The sequence below is a fragment of the Drosophila biarmipes genome, unplaced genomic scaffold, assembly GCF_025231255.1.
Source record: "Drosophila biarmipes strain raj3 unplaced genomic scaffold, RU_DBia_V1.1 ptg000013l, whole genome shotgun sequence".
NCBI classification, from domain to species: Eukaryota; Metazoa; Arthropoda; class Insecta; order Diptera; family Drosophilidae; genus Drosophila; species Drosophila biarmipes.
Window position 1 is genome coordinate 788757 of NW_026114532.1, and position 22124 is coordinate 810880.

General features: G+C 33.4%; 1 protein-coding gene and 1 pseudogene across 1 annotated transcript in view; one reads left to right on the forward strand and one right to left on the reverse strand.

Annotated features, from left to right (window-relative positions):
* The window catches only part of LOC108021921 (lachesin), a 570948-nt gene extending 562924 nt beyond the window's left edge, over nt 1–8024 (reverse strand). Inside the window, exon 1 of the mRNA XM_050890018.1 lies at nt 7997–8024. The gene's annotated coding sequence lies outside the window, so the exon portion shown is untranslated. The remainder of the gene's footprint in view (nt 1–7996) is intronic.
* Nucleotides 1–22124, forward strand: part of LOC127011827 (uncharacterized) — a 97647-nt pseudogene that overhangs the window by 21676 nt on the left and 53847 nt on the right.

The following is a 22124-nucleotide window of genomic DNA, read 5'->3' on the forward strand; positions in this document are numbered from 1 at the left end:
CTTTGTCTCTATGCCTTTATCCGCCCATGATTTTGGCCTTTTACAATTATCGTTACAGCAAATACGTTTTTAAATGAATGCGTACCTGATGGGTTTCTTTCAAACCTAAACAGGCCTCTTTGGTTTACCAATGCGCTTCAAAGACTTAAAAACATTAAATCTAACACTTACAAAAATATTAAAAATCGGGTAGACCAACAGATTTTTCGAAATATGTGGTGGCTCGAACAGATTTTAATGTCTAATCAATCTAGTCGACGAATTCTGAAATTGCTGATTTATTTGCTGAGTTTTTCCAAATTACTTATAGTTCGACAGCTTGGTCAAATTCTAAAGATCAGCTTGGGTTTCCTGGTAATCTATTATCTTGGATTTCATGTTACTTAAATGGTAGGACTCAGAGGGTTATATTCAAGAATGCTGTTTCAAAATTGATCTACGTGACATCTGGAGTGCCTCAGGGTAGTCATTTGGGCCCTTTGCTGCTTACTTTGTTTATTAACGATCTTCCTTCAATCATAACACATTCTCGTGTACTAATGTATGCTGATGGTGTTAAGTTTTGTTTATCATATAATGATATAGCGTCGGGACTTAACTTACAGTCAGATATTGACTGTTTTCATGGATGGTGTGCTTACTACCTTTTAAATTTGAACTGCCTTAATGCAACGTTAAAATACGCCACTGGAACGTATATATTCAGTTAACGATTTAGGTGTTCTTCATGAGCCATGATTGTTCTTGGGTTTATAAAGCGTTGGTCAAAACAATTTAATGACCCTTTACGACCAAATTATTATTTACCTCCCTTGTCCGTCCTATTTTGAAATTGTGCGTCGGTTTGGAGTCCACAATATCAAGTGCACATCTACCGTACTGAGTCGGTACCAAAACAAATTCTCTTATTTGCCCTGCGTAGTTTAAACTGGGATCAAAACGTAAGTCTACCTTCCTACGAGAGTAGATTACAATTGCTTAATTTTCCTTCACTTGTAAATCGTAGAACAATGCTTGGTATTATTTTTATACAAAATCTTATAAGAGGTGACATTGATTCTGCAGATCTTTTAAACCGCCTAACATTCAATGTTCCTGTTAGACTAACACGAAATTATTATCGTCTAAATTTGCCACGATGTACACATAATTTTTATCTTCACGAGCACTTTCGCGTTCTATGTAATAACTATAATAAACTTTATTATTTTATTTGCATTTCAACATCTATCCCGGTATTAAAAACTAATATTTTAACTCATTTGCTTAATTCTTAGTTGCGCCTTTTATTTTCATTTGTGTCACGTCTCTATTTGATTTACCTATGTATCTTCTTTTGAAACTCGCATTTTTTGCCCAAATTGATAAAAGGGCCCCGCGCGTAACAAGCACGTGCTTGGTGTCGTTGGGCCACTTGTTTGTACTGTTCGAAGTGCATCAACGTCCATATAATATTAATATAGTATTTACCAAGAAAGTTCGTAAAATATACTATGATGAATATTTTGTCTCAGGTAACCAAAGCTATGTTTGCGTTGAAGCGAAAACTCGATGATCTCAAACAAGTCAGAAATCAGACGAATTTACAACTGGAGGAAAAGTTTTAACCCATTACCAAACCCTCACATTAACTTTTTCAGGAAAATAAAAAACAAAGGACATTAATGTAAAAGACAAAATATGACCATGATGAAAAGAAATCGAAATATAATTTCAGGAAGGTCTTCCGATGAAAGCATGATTCCCATAACGAATTCTTTTCACAGACGAATATAGAGGAAGATGTAGAAAAAGAGAAAAAGGAGAAGGAAAAGATTAAAGAAGAAGGGGCAACACCTTCACCAATGTATACAGAAGAGGTCGATATGGGTCTGGACGCAGATCTAGAAGATAAAAACACTAGTTATAATTATGATTTTAATATCAGTAATTTGACCAGAGGAAATGTGTTGGATTAAGGTTATGAACCTAAAAAAAACTGCAAACAATTCATTGACATTGGGGAATAAAGAACAACAATTAAAGATAATAAAATTACATTTTCTAGTAAAATAAGTAGCGATCTGACTCCTGGTCTGTACTCTCTAATTTTTCTTAGTAAACCTGAAAACTATGATGATCATGATTTAAAAAAAAAATTTTATTAGAAAGAAATATACATAGAGTAGGCTTTAATCCTAATAACCGAATCAAGGGTACACGAGCACACAAATATAGCCATGTTATTAAGAAGTTGATAGACAATACTTTCAATTCTACAACGTTTATTCCACTTCGCTCAAAAACAGGTTGTGGTGACATGACCCTTCAGAAGTCAAATCCAAACTATGTATACTGGAATAATGTTAATGAGTTAGTTGAACGATTGGACATCTTGTTGGCATCGAAAGCAGCGGGTAACACCAGTAACAATAATGACATTTTTTCCATACTAGAGGAATTGCGTAAGGAAAGGATTATATTTTACTGGGTATAAATAGCAAGTGCTCAAGTTTTACAATTATAAACAACATGTCTGTCAATAAGCTTGGACATTTTTTTGTTGATAAGGAAAGATCAGAAAATTTGAAAAGACGTGTTAAGTCTACTGAAGGATTATTCATCGATGAGGACGATAACCTAAATTCTCAAAATAAACTTATCAAGAATGGAACAAAACCTTTAGATAACAGTGAAGCAATATACTGATCAGAACATCCGGAAATTGGGAGAAGATTTAGGAAAAATTATAGCTCAAAATATTAATCGTCGACTCACGAAAATTTCAAGCTTAGAAAATAAAATTGAATTGTGTGATAAGAGGCCAGACAGCGCTGACCAAATTTTTTGCCAAAATTCTTGAAAAGATTAAAAGCATTGAGGATTACATTTTTAAATAAGTAACAAACACAATATCATTGACCATTGACCACAATTGAGATTGAAGGTGTCGCTTTTCAGCCTATTAGAAAAATATGATTTAGCGAGAAATTGTAAATGAGTTCCGTAAACCATCTCGAAAAAACTTTCAACGAAAACGAGTGATTACAAGTGGCATAAATGATCTTTGGCAAGCAGATTTGGTTGAAATGCAATTCTTTTTCAAAATCAAACGTTTGGTACAGATAGTTGTTGACTGTTATAGACACATTTTTGAAATTTGGTTGGGGTGAGGCATTAAAGTCGAAGAGTACTAATGATGTTTCTCAAGCCATGGAAAGAATGTTTAAGTCGGGTCATGGAACACTAAAAAACCTGCAAACTGATGATGGTACTGAATTCTTTTATTCCAAATTTAAAGTATTAATGAAAAGTTATAGGATAAATCATTATTCAACCCTCAGTACTCTAAGGGCATCTATAGTTGAACATTTTAATATAACTCTTAAAGAACTAATGTAACAAGAATTTAGTTTCAAAGGAAAATATAAGTGGATATATATGTATAAGCAATTAATAAATAAGTATAATAGTTGAGTGCATAGAACAAATAGAAAGAGGCCAAGTAATGTCAATTCTTCCAATGAAAAACAAATATAACAAATAATATAATATATATATATAATATAATCAATTGAAAATATTTATTCTAAGTAAATTCCGTAAGCGGGACCACGTTCGTATTAGTAAATATAAACATGTTTTTGAGAAAGGTAATACACCGATCTATACAACTGAAATCTTTAAAATTGGAAAGATGAATAATACCTACCCTAAAACATACTGACTTGAATATTTATGATATATGAAACAATATATTAAATCTTTTTTTATTGGGAAATGGTATATAAATACTACAGATGATGGCCTTCCCTAAACAGTATTTGTTTAGTAACTGAGGAGTGGCTACATGAACTTCGAAAATTCAAATTCTTTAGCTTTATGCTGACTCCTCTGCATTTACTGAAAATATATTAGCTTTTACGGAAACTTGGCTGAAACCAGAGATATCCGACTCTGAATAACTTTAATACTTATGGACCGATCGCCACTGACATAGGGGGTCGGTGTGCTGATTGCCATTACCTCTATCTTAACATCTGAAAAAAATTCCCATTCAGATCCCGAATTAAAGCGAATTTTTAAGTGTGCAAGTTTCTTTGCAATCTTTATCTGTTTTTGTTACATGTTCTTATATTCCACCTGGCTCTGACCTAGTAATTTATGAGGAACATCTGTCTGCAATAAAATCTGTTTTATCCCTTCTTTCTAACAGGGACCTTTTGATTGTTTTAGGTGACTCTAATCTACCTGATATTTCTCGGTCTCCTCCTAATGACTCATTTGTCTCTATGCCTTTATCCGCCCATGATTTTGGCCTTTTACAATTATCGTTACAGCAAATACGTTTTTAAATGAATGCGTACCTGATGGGTTTCTTTCAAACCTAAACAGGCCTCTTTGGTTTACCAATGCGCTTCAAAGACTTAAAAACATTAAATCTAACACTTACAAAAATATTAAAAATCGGGTAGACCAACAGATTTTTCGAAATATGTGGTGGCTCGAACAGATTTTAATGTCTAATCAATCTAATCGACAAATTCTGAAATTGCTGATTTATTTGCTAAGTTTTTCCAAATTACTTATAGTTCGACAGCTTGGTCAAATTCTAAAGATCAGCTTGGGTTTCCTGGTAATCTATTATCTTGGATTTCATGTTACTTAAATGGTAGGACTCAGAGGGTTATATTCAAGAATGCTGTTTCAAAATTGATCTACGTGACATCTGGAGTGCCTCAGGGTAGTCATTTGGGCCCTTTGCTGCTTACTTTGTTTATTAACGATCTTCCTTCAATCATAACACATTCTCGTGTACTAATGTATGCTGATGGTGTTAAGTTTTGTTTATCATATAATGATATAGCGTCGGGACTTAACTTACAGTCAGATATTGACTGTTTTCATGGATGGTGTGCTTACTACCTTTTAAATTTGAACTGCCTTAATGCAACGTTAAAATACGCCACTGGAACGTATATATTCAGTTAACGATTTAGGTGTTCTTCATGAGCCATGATTGTTCTTGGGTTTATAAAGCGTTGGTCAAAACAATTTAATGACCCTTTACGACCAAATTATTATTTACCTCCCTTGTCCGTCCTATTTTGAAATTGTGCGTCGGTTTGGAGTCCACAATATCAAGTGCACATCTACCGTACTGAGTCGGTACCAAAACAAATTCTCTTATTTGCCCTGCGTAGTTTAAACTGGGATCAAAACGTAAGTCTACCTTCCTACGAGAGTAGATTACAATTGCTTAATTTTCCTTCACTTGTAAATCGTAGAACAATGCTTGGTATTATTTTTATACAAAATCTTATAAGAGGTGACATTGATTCTGCAGATCTTTTAAACCGCCTAACATTCAATGTTCCTGTTAGACTAACACGAAATTATTATCGTCTAAATTTGCCACGATGTACACATAATTTTTATCTTCACGAGCACTTTCGCATTCTATGTAATAACTATAATAAACTTTATTATTTAATTTGCATCAACATCTATCCCGGTATTAAAAACTAATATTTTAACTCATTTGCTTAATTCTTAGTTGCGCCTTTTATTTTCATTTGTGTCACGTCTCTATTTGATTTACCTATGTATCTTCTTTTGAAACTCGCATTTTTTGCCCAAATTGATAAAAGGGCCCCGCGCGTAACAAGCACGTGCTTGGTGTCGTTGGGCCACTTGTTTGTACTGTTCGAAGTGCATCAACGTCCATATAATATTAATATAGTATTTACCAAGAAAGTTCGTAAAATATACTATGATGAATATTTTGTCTCAGGTAACCAAAGCTATGTTCGCGTTGAAGCGAAAACTCGATGATCTCAAACAAGTCAGAAATCAGACGAATTTACAACTGGAGGAAAAGTTTTAACCCATTACCAAACCCTCACATTAACTTTTTCAGGAAAATAAAAAACAAAAGACATTAATGTAAAAGACAAAATATGACCATGATGAAAAGAGTTGGACTATTTATACTTTACAACTAATGAAAAAGACCTACAATCTAATCGAAATATAATTTCACGAAGGTCTTCCGATGAAAGCATGATTCCCATAACGAATTCTTTTCACAGACGAATATAGAGGAAGATGTAGAAAAAGAGAAAAAGGAGAAGGAAAAGATTAAAGAAGAAGGGGCAACACCTTCACCAATGTATACAGAAGAGGTCGATATGGGTCTGGACGCAGATCTAGAAGATAAAAACACTAGTTATAATTATGATTTTAATATCAGTAATTTGACCAGAGGAAATGTGTTGGATTAAGGTTATGGACCTAAAAAAAACTGCAAACAATTCATTGACATTGGGGAATAAAGAACAACAATTAAAGATAATAAAATTACATTTTCTAGTAAAATAAGTTGCGATCTGACTCCTGGTCTGTACTCTCTAATTTTTCTTAGTAAACCTGAAAACTATGATGATCATGATTAAAAAAAAAAAATTTATTAGAAAGAAATATACATAGAGTAGGCTTTAATCCTAATAACCGAATCAAGGGTACACGAGCACACAAATATAGCCATATTATTAAGAAGTTGATAGACAATACTTTCAATCCTACAACGTTTATTCCACTTCGCTCAAAAACAGGTTGTGGTGACATGACCCTTCAGAAGTCAAATCCAAACTATGTATACTGGAATAATGTTAATGAGTTAGTTGAACGATTGGACATCTTGTTGGCATCAAAAGCAGCGGGTAACACCAGTAACAATACTGACATTTTTTCCATACTAGAGGAATTGCGTAAGGAAAGGATTATATTTTACTGGGTATAAATAGCAAGTGCTCAAGTTTTACAATTATAAACAACATGTCTGTCAATAAGCTTGGACATTTTTTTGTTGATAAGGAAAGATCAGAAAATTTGAAAAGACGTGTTAAGTCTACTGAAGGATTATTCATCGATGAGGACGATAACCTAAATTCTCAAAATAAACTTATCAAGAATGGAACAAAACCTTTAGATAACAGTGAAGCAATATACTGATCAGAACATCCGGAAATTGGGAGAAGATTTAGGAAAAATTATAGCTCAAAATATTAATCGTCGACTCACGAAAATTTCAAGCTTAGAAAATAAAATTGAATTGTGTGATAAGAGGCCAGACAGCGCTGACCAAATTTTTTGCCAAAATTCTTGAAAAGATTAAAAGCATTGAGGATTACATTTTTAAATAAGTAACAAACACAATATCATTGACCATTGACCACAATTGAGATTGAAGGTGTCGCTTTTCAGCCTATTAGAAAAATATGATTTAGCGAGACATTGTAAATGAGTTCCGTGAACCATCTCGAAAAAACTTTCAACGAAAACGAGTGATTACAAGTGGCATAAATGATCTTTGGCAAGCAGATTTGGTTGAAATGCAATTCTTTTTCAAAATCAAACGTTTGGTACAGATAGTTGTTGACTGTTATAGACACATTTTTGAAATTTGGTTGGGGTGAGGCATTAAAGTCGATGAGTGCTAATGATGTTTCTCAAGCCATGGAAAGAATGTTTAAGTCGGGTCATGGAACACTAAAAAACCTGCAAACTGATGATGGTACTGAATTCTTTTATTCCAAATTTAAAGTATTAATGAAAAGTTATAGGATAAATCATTATTCAACCCTCAGTACTCTAAGGGCATCTATAGTTGAACATTTTAATAGAACTCTTAAAGAACTAATGTAACAAGAATTTAGTTTCAAAGGAAAATATAAGTGGATATATATGTATAAGCAATTAATAAATAAGTATAATAATTGAGTGCATAGAACAAATAAAAAGAGGCCAAGTAATGTCAATTCTTCCAATGAAAAACAAATATAACAAACGTCCTATAATCAATTGAAAATATTTATTCCAAGTAAATTCCGTAAGCGGGACCACGTTCGTATTAGTAAATATAAACATGTTTTTGAGAAAGGTAATACACCGATCTATACAACTGAAATCTTTAAAATTGGAAAGGTGAATAATACCTACCCTAAAACATACTTACTTGAATATTTAGATGGTAGTCCGATTCAGGGCGGATTCTCTAAAGAAGAACTCAAAAAAACACGATTTCCTCATACATATCTAGTTGAAAAAGTTGTAGGGCGAATAGAAAATATAGTTTTATTTAAGTGGCTGTAGTTCTCGAAGACTAGCTGGATAAATAAGGAAGACATTTTGTAGTAAAACAAGTGATTTATTTAATTTTTTTATATATTCAGCTTATTTTATACTTAGTGTAATAATATTTTTGTACAATCTTTACTTAAGTAAATTTTAAAATAATAAATACTTTTTACAAACTCAAACAATTTTTTATTTATATTTTCTAAAGTCTCGATCATAATAAAACATCTGCAATTCAATTCATTTATAAAATAGTTCCTTTTCAATGTGTTCTTTTTGCAACTTAAGGTTACCTGGTGATTCTCCATCGTTAACATAATTGTTATGTATCACCTCACCTAAGAAAAATGAATTAGTTTCTAACCATTCAACAAATTCTGAAATATCTTTTCCAATTAATAAAACGTTTGCCAGTAAATAAAACGTTTTTATAGTGTTCAATTGTAATATTATTTGCTTTATTGTGTGAAGATTTAACTTGATCTATTTTATAAGAATAAATCTTTGATCATAGACCTACATATTCTGTCATAAACTTAACGTTAAGCACATCTTAAAAAAAAAAATTTTAACTTTTTTTATTTACTCTTTTGAAGAGATTAAGCCTCTAGACTGAACATCCGACTGATGTAACAAATTTAGCTTTAAGATCAATACGAATATCATTATAAAAATCCTCAGTTTTTATTGTAAAGATAAATGAATCAGTATCCATATATTTCAATAGTAACTTTTCCTGAAATTTTGTCTTCATATATTGATAATGAAAATCATACATTTTCCATTTCGATAAGCTTAATACTGCAAATCCTAAATATACGAGGTGTGTTCAAAAAGTAAGGTGACTTTTCAAATTTCGCGGGCAACATATTTTCGATTATCGATTTTTTTTTTGTTTTGTTATGTTGGTACACTCTTCCCTAACATCTGTACCAAGTTTCAATTGAATTCCCTTTTTTGTTTAGTTGTGGGAGGCGTAAAGGTAACAAGTTGTTTGCGTGCTCAGCGATTTTTTGCTATCGAAAAATATGGATCAAAGGATTTGCATCAAATTTTGTGTAAAAAATAAAATTAAGTGCTCCGAAACACTTGAAATGTTGACAGTGGCATTCGGTGAAACTTTTCTGAGTAAAATAAATGTTTACAAGTGGTACAAACTCTTCCAAGATGGCCGGGAAGATGCCAATGACGAGCCTCGCTCTGGACGCCCAAGCACGTCAACGACTGATGAAAACGATCAAGCAGTGATGAAAATTGTTTTGGAAAATCGTCGAATCACTATCAGAGAAGTTGCTGAAGATGTCGGTATATCGCTTGGCTCGTGCCATGAAATTTTTTCAAACGTTTTGGGCATGCGTCGTGTGTCAGCGAAGTTTTTTCCAAAATTGCTGAATTTTGACCAAAAGAACCGTCGAATGAGCATCGCTCAAGAGCTGTTGGATGACGTCAACGACGACCCAGATTTACTCAAAAGGGTCATAACTGGTGACGAATCATGGGTATATGGTTATGATATCAAAACCAAAGCCCAATCGTCACAATGGAAGTGCCCAGTTGAGCCAAGACCGAAAAGAGCACGCCAAGTTCGATCAAATGTCAAAATTTTGATCACTGTATTCTTCGATTACCATGGCGAGGTGTATCAGGAGTTCTTACCATATGGTCGTACGGTCAATAAACAGTATTATCTGGAAGTTATGCGCCGATTGCGAAAAGCAATACGAAAGAAACGTCCAGAATTGTGGAAAAACAATTCATGGATTTGCATCACGATAATGCCCCTGCTCACTCATCTTTGCTTGTGAGAGATTTTTTGGCCGAAAACAACACCACAATAATGCCTCAGCCACCATATTCACCCGATTTGGACCCATGTGACTTTTTCTTGTTCCCAAAACTAAAGAGACCTATGAAAGGACGGAGATTTGCAACGATTGAAGAGATAAAGACTGCATCGCTGGAAGAGATCAAGGCTATACCGAAAAGTGCTTATGGGAAGTGCTTTGAGGATTGGAAAAACCGTTGGCATAAGTGTATTGTATCTGAGGGGGATTACTTTGAAGGGGACAACATTAATATTGATAAATAAATTAATAGTTTTTCTTGAAAATACAAAGTCACCTGACTTTTTGAACACACCTCGTATGGTCTTATTAAATAGAAAGGACAATCTTTTTATTTGAACTCATTAATTTTATTTGAAGTATTAAAATTGTATTTTGAAATTAAAGTTTTTGCACAATGTGCTTTTCGTCCAGTCTTGTTGCTATCCGGAGCTTCCCAAGTACTAACAAGCTTTATATTGAATCTGCGCTCGGGGTCCTCCATCGTTTTTCCGTAAACAGATTTATTCATCAACTTAAAAAATCGTTTTCAATTTTTTTTTTCATTTTGCCTATGGAATGTATTAAAATCAATATAATTTTTTAGCCAACGCTTTTGAAAGAAAGATCCTTTATGGATCTTTTTCAGTACTAAACCATTCTTAATTCTTTCTTAATGTAGTACATAACTTTTCTTATTTCCCAGGTCAGCAATTAATTTTTTGTTACCTTTTCCTCTTTTGAGGCCAGACAATTTGATGGACAAAATGGAAGATCATTATAAAGATCATGTAAACCGTACGGATTTATTAGGTCCACTTCCAAAAAATAACCATATTATGGATATCAAATATTTTCTATGCCTGTGGTAGACATCACATCTACCATACAAGTTATTCCATCCACATACATTAAAAATAATGACTCCTTCGAGGAATCATAATCTGACAAATATATATTATTTGCTTTTGTGTATCTATGACAACATTGGACCACCTCGAATGCTTTTTTGAATAAATCTATACATATCTATATCTGTCAGCAATTCAAGTTGAATATTTGTGGTTTTCACCATTGCCTCCCAAGAAACCCCAGGTGTCGTAAAATACTGAGCTGGGTCAATCGAAAAAATTTGCATACAAATTTTTCGGAAATTTTCAAAAATGTCTGTTAAAAGGAATACAACAGTTTTTAAATATGATTCTAAGTAGTCTTTAAGGGTTGAACATGAGACCAAACCTTAAGAGCATGATCATAATCTTCCTGTGAGCATTCCCTTTCCGTTAAATTACTATAGAATGCTTCCCATGGTGGAAGGCAAGTTTCTTCCAGTAGAAATCTAAATATTCATAGGGAAATGTACCCTTCTTAGTCATTATTGAAAAATGACTTCACAGTATTCATTTGGTGGTCAATAAAATTATGTGCTAGGGTATCCAAACTTGAGCGCATGAACCTGTATGTATCGACAAAACGAATTTCAAAACTATTTCCACCAAAACTTGAATAAACTAAAATATAGTTTTCCTTTCTAGCAAAAAGAACAATTCAACGAATTATCAAATATCTTTTGGTCGTCTTAAGTCATTCTAATATAAACTATTTTATGTAAATTCCTTACATAATTTTGTAAGGTTTTTGATTAAACTGATTCCTAAATTTATTCCAGTTTTTAAACCAAATTTATCTAATCTAGACTCAAATGTACACTATAATAAGCGTATTATATTTCAATATATTCATTCATATTAAATAATTTGGGGCTTACTTCAAGATTCTTGGCTTCCAGAATACATTCAAAATCCGCGTAGACAACGAATGGAACGTAAAGTTGATGCTGAACTTGGGTAAATTCTAGAGAAACCTTCCTACAGCATAGCGTCTTGTGTTTCAATGCACCTTCCTGAGTTCCGGAGAAATTTAAGCACACGTTGCTGAAAAATTCCGCTCTCTTCAGATTTCCTCTTTGTGCAGTCATTAGTCTTTGAAATAAAATAAGAATAAATTATTTAATTGTCTAAAAGAGACCAAAAAATTAATAAAGGAATTCACCTTGAAATATTTTTAATGCACATATTATGTCCATTTCCGCCGTCTTCCAAAAACAACATATTGATGTGAAGAAGATTTTCCACTTCTGATTGAAACAGTGGTCCAATTATTTCCTTCGTATCTTCATTATATCCGAAAACGTCTAAGCTCATTTGAGTATTATTTTAAAAAATGTTTTATACATTTTATTTTAAGGGGGAATGTCAACCCTGTGAAATCTAATTTTATTTTACCGCTTAAACGAATTATTTCCAGCGATATGTTAATATCTTTGCGGTCTATTTACAATTTTTAAGGCAGAAATCAAGGCCCATTTAACCCAATATTGATAATTTTTGAATTTTTAAAATTGTTTGCATGGTATGTTCATGAAAGATACATGCTAAATCAGAATCGTTATTCATGATCGACATTTTACTATGAAAGCTTTTCATTTCAATCTGTTTATCTTTAAAAATAATATTCTTTGCAAACAGTTCAAAGTTTATTTTTGCTGATGTAGAACTTTCTAAAAAATGATGAAATGAGGTAGCAACGATAATCCAGCTTCAATCAAGAAATTTTCAGGTAGGACCGAGCCATGCAATAATACATGAAATGCAATATTCTTCCCCTGAATCATTCAGAAATTTTCTTGACTCTTCCGTTAAGGGGTTGAATTGCATTTCTCTTATGCTACTCCGAGCGGACATGGTTTGACCACCTATTCCTTTGCACATCACACTTACAGGATTGCCAAAACTGATTTTGGGTATTCATTTCTTTTTTTTTACATTATTTTTTCACGATTACTTTTTTACTCTTACTTGACTTGTGCTTGATGCAGGAGACTAACCCATTTCAATACTATTTTTAGAAGATTAAGTTTGGAAAAAAAAATTCATTTTATTTTTGGGAATTTCAAAAAAATTCATATGAACAGCTTGAGGTAAAAGAAAAAGACGAAAACCTATATAAATTTTCTTTATAAGTGTAAAAATATTTTTAAAGGGCAAGATGAGGTTGTTGATTTAGAGAGACATCATGCATTTGCTTAAAATAAATAACTTTCTGAATAAATTCGACGAAATTCTAATCAATGCACACTATTTACGTCTTCATTTTATATTTATATTTGAATGTAATGGAGATAATATGAAAACATCTATTCATTGAAATCATATAGACACCTACGCGTGGAGCAATGATGCAGTTACTGAGGGATTCAATACTTGTGTATGCCATCGAATTTAGGATTACAAAAATGGGGCACTCAATATTATAAATATATAATAATCTGGAAATTGTGCGTGTGTCCCTTTTATTGCGGTCAGGTAACAAACAACGGCCCATGTTTGGGTCTCCGGCTCTGGCTGATATCTTTATAACCCTTTTGTGGAAAGAAGAAAAACCTTTGACAATTTACCAGTAAAACGTTCTGGGTCGAAAACGAAAATATGGGTTCCAAAAAATTTTCCACACCTGAGAATCATAAACTTGTGAGATCTATTTTTTAAGGTTCTTTTTAAACTTGTCTTGCAATCATAGAAAACATTATTTCTAAACATAATCGGTCATGTTTCTCTGGGGATACTTCGGGTGTGCGACCTTTCTCAACCATTGACCATTAATATGCTAATAGTGCCAGAATACACGTTTTTATCTACTCAAAACTTATATAAAAAATTTAAATAGGTTTTCGTATTCTTCTTGTATCCCAAGGTGTGCATATTTCATTTTCTAACCAACCTCCTCCTTTGTTCTCTAATTTTGTTTCTACTTTATTGACTTGTCTTATTGGTTAAACTTGTATATATATATTTTTTAACCAATTCTTCTCCTCTCTTTTTATCAAAGAATAGTAGATGTAACCTGTTAGAACTACTTATTATGTTTTCGAACTTACAAAAGCCAGAGCTCAATAGATTTTTACTTTAAAGATTCTCCAACCTTTGTTGTTTTGCGCTTCACCTTGAGAATCTGAAATCTTACATTTCAGCGACTCTTTATTAAATTCATTGATCTTTTTGATAACAATGTTCATTATTAGAAATAATCATTTTAAGAAATAATAAACTTTAGTAACACCATGTGAAATTTTTAAGTATTGTTGCTGACCTCAGTGATATTAAAAAAAAAAAATTTGATTCTATTTTTTAGACCATTTTTTTGACATCTATATGTTAGAGTAGTCCGTTTTTTATTAACATGAATTCGAAATTCTTTAAAACTGTTTAAGTGTTATTTCCAAGCTTAGAAGGTTATATGTGAAAAAACACCAAATATATAATTTGTTCATATTTTATTACCACTAATTTTAGGATCGTTCCTATACGATATAGTCGCCCGATTTTGATAAAATTTATTTCGAAATTCAAAACTAATTAAAACATGTTATTTCCAAGCCAATAAGGATATATTTATACCCTTGCAGATGGTATAATGATTTCAGTCAGAAGTTTGCAACGCACTGAAGGAGACGTTTCCGACCCCGTAAGACATATATATTCTTGAACAGCATCACTAGACGAGACGATATAGCCATTTCCGTCTTTCTGTCCGTCTGGCCGTCTGGCCATCTGTCCGTCCGTTTCTACGCAAACTAGTCTCTCCGTTTTAAAGCTATCGGACAAAAATTAAAAAAAATTATATCTTTGGTGTTTTTTAACATATAACCTTCTAAGCTTGGAAATAACATTTTTATATCAGTTCTGAATTTCGAATTAAATTTTATCAAATAATTGGCGGGATGAAAATATTTTGAAAAATTATAGTTTTGGGGCTTTTTGGCATATTGTCTTATAATATTGGGAATATAATTTTTTATATTTTTAAGAATTTCGAATTCATATATATAGATGTCCAAAAAATGGTCGAAAAAAATGAATGCAAAAAATTTTTTTAATATCACTGAAGCCTTCAACAATCCTTTAAAATTTTTACATGGTTTTACTAAAGTTGATTATTTTTTATAACTACAAGGGTGTACAAACTTCGGCTTGCCGAAGTTAACTTCCTTTCATGTTTCATACAAGTTTTCCGAATAATTTCGATCGTTTCTATTGCAGCTATATGATATACTCGCTCGATTTTGATAAAATGTAATTCGAAATTTAAACCTAATTAAAACATTTTATTTCCAAGCTTAGAAGGATATATTTTAAAGATAAAGGTCGAAGATATGATTCTTTTAAAAATTTTTTCCCCCACAGCTCCTATGGGAGCTATAAGATATGGTTGTCCGATCCGGCTGGTTCCGACTTATATACTACCTGCAATAGAAAGAAGACTTTTGGGCAAGCTTCGGCCAACTAATTGCGTAGAAACGGACGGACAGACGGGCTTGGCTATATCGACTCGTCTAGTGACGCTGATCAAGAATATATATACTTTATGGGGTCGGAAACGTCTCCTTCCTACATTTTTTCAAAATCGGGAGGCTTTATCATATTGCTGCCATAGAAAAGATCGAAAATTGGTGGGAAATTAATATGAAAAAATTAATTCTTTGGTGTTTTTAAGATATATCCTTCTAAGCTTGGGATAACACTTTTTTATAAACTCTGAATTTGGAATTAAATTTTATTAAAATTAAACCACTTATCATGTTGCTGCAAAAGAAAGGATCGGAAAATTGTAGGGAAAATTATATGAAACAAATTAAAACTTTTGTATTTTTTACACATTATATTATATTATTGGTTATTGGTTATATTATTAATATTTTAAAAAATTTCGAGACTGGAAACAATCTTTAAGAATTTAACATGGTGTTACTAACATTAATTAATTCTTATAGCTGCAAGGGTATTCAAACTTCGGCTTGCCGAAGTTAACTTCCTGTTTTTTCTGTTTTCCGTATTTTTTATTTTTTTGCTAGTTAAATAAATGATACCTATTTTCTTAGGCCAAACGTAAAAGTTACTAGACAAATTACAATTAAATGTTAAAAGTGTGCGCCATTATTGTTTTACTCTACTTACCTTATAAGACCCAAGGTTCTTGACGGAACAAGCTAATTTTATATTTCGCCCCGCAGGCACAGTAATATTCTCGATCACATCTGTAAACTCGGGATCTTCGCTTATAACTGAAATTTTAAACGAAAAGATTAGCTTGTACTACGTTAAAGCTATCAATTTTATAAACGGTTGATGACAGCGCCACCTTACGCATACCTAAACATCTGGCTTCACCAAACATAAAGCACCAGCTAAGGGCATATTATTCGTCATTCTGGCATGTAGGTGGGTATTGATAATAGAGAACATCGGTTTTTACATATTTAATTGATTACAATTTTTAGATTTTATTATTATAAAGGGAAGCGTTTCCGACCCCATAAAGTATATATATTCTTGATCAGGATCACTAGACGAGTCGAAATAGCCATGTCCATCTGTCCACGCCCACTCTAACGCCCGCAATCTGTGAAAATCTGTAGCGCCCACAATTATTATTATAGGAAAAAAAATTTAACTGATATGTAATTGTCTCATCAAAACCTATCATTTGACCAAAAAAATGTGCCACGCATACTTTAACGTCCACAAGCCGCTCAAAACTGTGGTGGCCACAATTGTCATGCTAGAAATTTTTTTGCTAAAACGTATTTGTCTCATCAATACCATGCCCACTCCAAAGCCCAGAACCGTACAAAATTATGTTTGCCTAAATTTATTTGCCACGCCCACACTAACGCCCCCAAAGGGCTAAAATGCTTAAAACTGTCTGCCGCCCACATAACAAATACCAAAATCGTCGGTAGGTGGCGCTTTACAATATTTCTTTGTTGCTTATATACTTGCTTTTTTTTTGCTTTTTCAAGCTCAGTAACGCGTATCTGATAGTCGAGGCACTCGACTATAGCGTTCTTCCTTGTTATTTATGTCTTCTTTGTGTGACGTTTTTCTCCAACTTTAAACATTTTCGGGGTACCGATACGTATTAACAAGGAAAATAATATTAAATACGGACGACTTTTCGCCGTTAATGGTTGTTAGAGTGGCAGTAGCAGGAATCACTAAAATCGAAATTTTTAATCCTAAATTTATAGTTATTATAGTTTTCGAGATTATAGCATCTGTTTGTTCTTTTAATTTTTTTTTATACCCGTTACCGTAGATCAAAATGGTATTCTACATTCGTCAGAATGATCACGTATCCGTAAGAAAAGTCGTACATTTTAGCAAATAAATTTTTCTAGTATGAAACCTGAGACACCACAGACATAGATCGACTAGGCTAGTGATCCTGATCAAGAATACGAGGGCAGTCCGATAAGTACTAAGCCTTACCGCCCGATGGCGTCACTATCGCAAGAGAAATTTACTATAGTGTAGTATATTCTCGTAGACGGCTACTGTCGAAATTTCAGCCTGAGTGTGGAATCGGACTTGTCCGCGGATTTTAAAAGATGGAGAAAGAGCCGGTCTGTGATTCGACTCTTGTTTTTGGAAGCACATCGCGCAGCGAAATCAAAGAGCTCTTGGATGCAGTGTACGATGATTCTTCTTCTTCGATGGCGAACGTCAAAAATTGGTTTAACAAGCTGCAACGTGGTCGAACGTCTGTTGTTGATGAGCCACGCCCAGGTGCCCCGAAAACGGCTACCACGGAGGAAAACGTGAAAAAAATCCACGACCTCGGGCAGACCGCCGATTGAAGATATGCGAGATAGTTGAGACAGTACGCATGTCAAAATTACACGTGGGTAGGATATGACATATGGCATGAAATTTTGGGCATGAGAAAGTGGTCGGAGAGACCAAGAAAGAGTCGAAACAGTGCACTCACAAGGTGCGATCGACTACCTGGAGATAGGTAAAACGGTCACATGGCTGTACTATGCCGAATTATTGGACCGATTCGCCGCAGAGCTGCAAACAAAACTGCCGCATTTTGCGAAGAAAAAAGTGCTCTTCTATTATGACAACGCACCATTTCAAACTTCCGCCCTCGTCGAGGCCAAATTGGTCGAATTGAGCTACAAACTACTACCTCATTTACGATATTCTACAGATCTGGCCCCGTGTGACTTCTTTTTGTTTCCAAACTTGAAAAAGTCACTCGCTGGATAGTAATTTAGGTCGAATGAGGATGTTGTCGCCGCCACAGAGGCCTATTTTGCAAACCACGAAAAAACGTATTTTTCAGACGGGTTTAAGAATTAAGAGCATCGCTAGATCAAGTGTAATAAACTAAAAGGAGATTATGTTGAGAATTAAATCACCACTTTTTCAAAATTTTTATTTTTCTTTTGGAGGCTAAGTATTTATCGGACCACCCTCGTAAGTAAAATTTTGGGCACGCTTCATAAAAATTGAACAACAAAGAACAGGCATATTGAATTGCAGCGTGTTGAATGTAAAAAAATTTTAAAGTGTATTTATTTACATAGTATTTTACATATTCGTCACAAAAGATCCGAAGCTCAGGCAGTGTTAGATTTCCTGTTAGATTTAGATATTGCCATTTTTATTAACTAATGACTTTAATGGGTCACTTTTTACAACAAATCCACTATCCACTTTAAAATTTTACCATAATCAAAAGAACAGCTAAAAAAAAATTGAATTGAATAAATAATCTTTTTAAAGGGTTGTAATAATACAAATAATGTTAGAAAAATTGTCATTTATTATATTTGAATGGAGCATCCGAATTTGACAGTTGAGGTGTTATTCGACGCGTATTTTAAGTGAGAATTCTACTAGATGAAAGGCGTGAGCTATTATACTTACCAGCCCCATCAGATTTTCTTAACTTTTACTTTTACACTTCCGCCGCTCTTTCATCAAAAGCCATTTAACATTCTTACAGTATCACTGGAAACAGTTGGACGATTACTGTAAATTTTCATTTCACCCTCCTGGTGCGCTTCGTCACTACGTTGACTGCCGTCCACAGTGATTTTTTTTTAAGGACGTCGGCGCAAAAAATGTAATAATTTTATACATTTTCTTAAATTAAAAAAAATGTACCTTAATATTTCTTTTGGATTAAGTAAAATCGATTTTGTATAAATCAGTAAATCGCCAAAAATTCACTTCTCGGACTTAACTTAACCACAAATGGCCAAATAGTTGTAAGGTGGTGCTATATCGCTCTGCTTCTTAAATGTTTGCATTTCCCGTTTGCTCCCTTAAGCTAAGTAACGGGTATCTTTTAGTTGAGGCACTCGACTATAGCGGTCTTCCTTGTTTTACTATGAAAATTATACTGATTTAATCCGAAAATCAGATGGTAGATTCAAATACTTAGTTTTATTGAAAACTTATCCAGCTGCCATCGTGATGTCTAAAAACCTTTTCAACCTTTAATGATACCTTTATAATGAATTGCCAATACCTTCCATGAAAACTAAACATTCAAAGAAGAGTTTCCTATTCGGATTTAAATCAAAGGAAAAAAAAGCATTCGAAGTCAAAATATTGATAGTTATCGCGAGAAACTATACACAGTAAGACCAATACAACAAACAAATACAAGGAGATCACATTCATGATAGGCAAAGAAAAAATATGCTTTTCTGTCCTATTCAAAACTGGCATACAATACTTATGAATCAGTTGAAAGTCGAATAATGAATGAGAAAAAATCCACCCTCTTTCAACACATTACCAGAAGCCCTAATAAGGCTTTTAAAAAGTGATCAAATAGCCCGATCACATTTTGGGTCCTTAGCAGAAAATATAAAAATTGCTTCAGATGATGAACAAAAGTTATTTATAAAGGTTGCTCGTATAAAAAATTCAGAATCAGGTTTACCACTTGGTTGGTAGCGTTTTGCCAGGTTCTGAAATATAAGATTAGTTTCTCCAAATTTATTTTATTGTTGAGGATAATCCTGAAGTCGATTTAAACTGTAAGAACCAGACTCGAGTTAAAATAAAGTTATTTATATCCCTATGGTTGATGCTGCATGAAAATAATACATATGCTAAGAGTTCTGATAAATGGTTGCCATTTTATAAATGTCACTAATCCCAACAAAAGGTCTATTAATCTAACGTATACAAAGCAAATAAGGTTGCTTTGGTATAATTTGACAATGTGAAATAAAGAGACAATATTTTTGAGGCTTGTAATAATCAATTACTTTGTAAAATTCACTGTTTTTTTTATCCATTTCTTGTTAGCCATAGTAACTAGGTTTACTACATAAGCCTAGGAGCAGGATGATACAAATATCTTTATGAGGCTATAAGTATGAACCATATAGACTTTGCTCAGTTCGGAAAGATGGTCACCTTACCTCCTTATTTAACTAGCTCACCAAGGCATATGCACGAAAAAAATGAAGAACATATGTTCGTTTTTGGGGTCGTCGTGATCTTTTAATTACATTTACTTGACATTAGAGATATTTCTAGGCCACAATTTTTCAGGCATAATTCTCGAGGGCTTCACATAAAAAGCTATTATACTTTTAGTTAAAAAATATTATTTGTTTGGGGAAGTGCATGTTAGATGTGTAGAGTGGCAAAAACGTGATTTTTCGCAGGCACATATACTGATTTGCTAGAAGACCAGCCATTTGAATTTTAGATAGGCATGTATGTAAGAACAAGAGTATTTTCTCCAAAAAGTATCTGTGATGCTTTCTTTCATCCGGAAAGATTTTTAGTCTTAATATAGGAATAGATCAATTTGTGGTGGTAGGTAAACCATTGAAATAATTTGAATAAAAATATCACACTTCGGCTTATAGTATAATTGTGATCTCTCGCTTTGAAGTTAAAAAAGTCAAATAAAGCGTTTGCAAGTCCTCCAATAATTGCACTGCTTAACCTTTTTTCTATGGAAAGAGATCACATCGAAGTGCAGTTATATAAAATTGTTCTTATTGTTTATTTGTCTATTCCTTTAAAAAATGGCCAACGGAAACTTTTGAATTTCAACAATAAAATCAATTAGTTACCCATTTAGCCAACTCATCAAATACCGCAATGATACTAGTAAATTTTCAAATGTCTTTACCGGAAGATTTAATAAGTGTCTTATTTTAATAGTAGACAACTGTCCACGCGCCTTTAATACTATCATTTCACGCTTTCAGTCGATTCGTGTGTGTATAAACGCCATTTCGTGAATTCGGCAACACACGAAAGTTAACTATGATTTCAGCCTGAAATCGTGAATTTGAGGTGCACAACCAACTTAACGCTATGCAGACCAGGTGGCAACGCTCTTTGGCTCTTGCATTAATGCCCAATAAGCACTCAGTAACTTTGGAAATTAATTAGCCGGTTCTTATTTGCCGATTTTAAATGAAGAATTTTAGTTTGTCCATCGCGTTGTTTGGTTTGTTAACATTTTGTAAAAGTGTGACCAAACTAAAATACCTAATTTTACACGTCTGGCATCTCCACTGAAAGCAAATCACGAAATGATATGGATAAGATAAACAGAGGTTATTTCTATATCGCTCTTTTAAGAAATCGTGATTCCTATCGTATAAACATAGTAACTGTGTAGTAGAACAATTCAAAATTCGTAGTAGATTTGTTAAGTAAATTATTATATTTAGTACCAATCAAACTCCAAAATTTCGCGAGTACCAGTAAGTACACAAACAAAGTTCTACCAATTTTGGTAAAAACAAACAAGAAATTATGCACAAGTGCTCTGAGTAGTGTGTAAATTGGGCGTCTGGATAAAATTTCTAGATAATAAGTGAAAGGGTAATAATTTTGGTCAAGGTGGCAGGTGACATTAAAGTTAATGGGTGCTTGACGAGTGATGGTTAATTAGGGTGAAAAGTTGGCAGGTGTCCGTTACTAAAACTTGGAAAAAACGTTAAAACGATGGGAGGGATCCAATCGAAAACAATGTACTTGTATACTGGGTATGTATCATTTTGGGGTGATGCATGTCCGTTTTGGTGATTCAACTAGGGTTGATGGAAAGATCTGTTACACTTGTTTAGTTTACCTATCTTCAGTCGACAGGTCAGGTGTTAGTCAAGAGGTCAAAAGGTGGTGGTGGTATGGAAAAGAATGTATACACGATATGTATAATTTTGGGGTGTCCTTTTAACGACGGGCCACAGGTCAGCCTGCGGGTCAAATAGTGTTTGTTTGAGGGAGGAATGTTAGACACGCATACTTATTGTTAAGTGAAACGATCGTGTTCCTCCCGCTCTTTAGC